Consider the following 2377-nt stretch of genomic DNA (forward strand, 5'->3'; position numbering starts at 1 on the left):
TAATGGCCATAAGCTAGCAGACAGCAGATTTAGACTGGACATTAGGAGGAACGTCTTCACAGTTAGAGTGGCCAAGGTCTGGAATGGGCTCCCAAGGGAGGTGGTGCTTTCCCCTACCCTGGGGGTCTTCAAGCGGAGGTTGGATGGGCATCTGGCTGGGGTCATCTGAACCCAGTACTCTTTCCTGCCTATGCAGGGGGGTCAGACTCGATGATCTATTGAGGTCCCTTCTGACCGTAGCATCTATGAATCTATGAATCAATGAATTAAGATGCAGCTTCAGGCCATCCCCAAGCAAGCAGCTGTACCTGGATCTACAGAGCTCTGGCATTTGTCCAGAGGCATGGGTGCACCCACTGCTGGCAACAAGCTTAGCTGGGGCTCCACGGACCTGGGTGCAGTTGCTTGCAGCCTCCCCACCACTTGCTGCAAGTTGCCTAGCATCTGTGGCGAGCAGCATGGACCTGCCCAGAGCTCAGACCTGAGCTAGCTGGCTCCAACCAGGAGGCTCCAAGCAGTTCACCAGGATCTGTAGATCCCTGGCCTGGCTTGTTGCTGGCAGAGGATGCAGGTGCACCTTGGAGCAAATGGCAGAGAAGGAGCTAGGGCTTCTCTCACTGCTTCCCACTTTCGTTACTTCCCTCACTGCACCTACTGCTGGCAAGGAGCCAAGCTGGGGTTCTGGAGACCCCGGTGCAGCTGCTTGCAGACTCTCAGCTGTCTGCCACAGCTGGCCTGGGCCACTGGCCACAGATCCTGGGCTGCTTGCATCTTTTCCACCGCCTCCTGCCAGCAGCCCCTCCCTCTATCCCCTCTCCACCCTCATGCTCCAAGACTGCAGGACTTCCCAACCTTTTCTCTGCTTGCCAGTAAGTTTTGTTTTGTTACTTGTTTTTTTTAGTGATCCTGCCATTTTTTACGGTTTTTTGCAAAAAAAGCACACAATTGCAATATTAGTAGGTCCCTAAGTATGCTATTAATGTGTGGGGCATACTTATAGCATCTAATAATCATTTATTAACTCTTTATAAACTATTTCTATATAGAACTGTAACAGATTTGATAACTGAGGCCCATTGTGATGCCCCCTAAAGGCTACCCCATCTCTGCCAGGCTCTCTCTCTGCCCTGTCTCTCAAGGTCCAGCTTTGCTTTCTTACCCACCACATCCTGATGGAAACATAATGAAAGGGAAGCTGCTCTCAGAGACTGATGAGCCTAAGGTGCTCCCTCTTCCTCAATGGTCGACTGTCTTGACTCTGCTTGCCTTAAGGACTTAAGTTGTAACCTGTAGCTACCCCCATAGTCATACCCATGCTTCACAAATGTTATGTATCATCATCACTTGAGTGGGGCACTTGTCCCCAAAGCCACCAGGCCACGTCAGGCCTTTACTCCCTTCCTGGCTGCCACCTCTCTGCTCTAGCTAGTCCTTTAGCCAAGGCCTGCTCTTCCAGATTCAGCTTCTGGGCCCCAGCCCCTTCTTGCCCTCCAGGATCTTTATCTCTACCCAATTCATCAGTGAGTCCTCTGGCCCCAAGCTCTGCCCCTCTCTAAGCCCTCCCCTTCTTGGGCCCCAGCCCCTGTGCCTTGAGCCTGACCCCAGCAGGGCTTAAGGCAGTCATATGCCACTCAGGCAGTAATGGGACCTCCAAGTCCTCCTTTCTAGTCCCAACCAAACCACTAGTTAAAACCTGAACATAAATTCAAGCCTTTCAGCAGCAGCAAAAAACCCCTGCCCTCCAGCTACCTACATGGTGCCCCCTGGTTGCACTCCCAACACTCTCTGCCAGGCGGTCATCAGTGGGAGCCATCTCATAGCAAGGCTTCCTCATCCTGCTGCTTCCCAAGTCTAACTCCCTGCTCCATCTCTAGTTCTGACTTATAATACTAAAGCCCTGTCCCTTTCTGGTCCTGACCCTCCTCTGTCAGCTGACTTGACCACGGGGTGGTTCTTTAATCCCTTCTCTCCTGGTTTTTGTAGCACAGGAGCCACACCACTTGCTAGTCACAGGGTGAGGATTCTGGGGGAGCATGAATGCTTTATTAAAGTATTGCTGTATTATGCCGTACTTCTGTGGTTAATCTAATGACATGACTTTTGTGCCTGTTCCTACAATCTTTACTCAGGGGGTTGGGCCTAGTTCAGGAAGGGGAACAGAGTCCAGTGGATTATAACGGGGCTGAGGTTTATAGGATAGTCCAGGAGGACTCCTGGGAAGGGAGCTGCAGTAGCAGAGACGGGGAGAGTCTGGGAAATAGGTTTCTGTGTTTTAGATTTAGAGACCTGGGCTGGGGATAGAAGCCAGGAGTCCTGGCTGCCAGCCCAGCCCCCTTGACCAACCCAACCCTCCCCCACAGTGGGTGCGCGAAGAGGG

Source organism: Gavialis gangeticus, unplaced genomic scaffold (assembly GCF_001723915.1).
Source record: "Gavialis gangeticus isolate Ggan-Ray unplaced genomic scaffold, GavGan_comp1, whole genome shotgun sequence".
NCBI classification, from domain to species: Eukaryota; Metazoa; Chordata; order Crocodylia; family Gavialidae; genus Gavialis; species Gavialis gangeticus.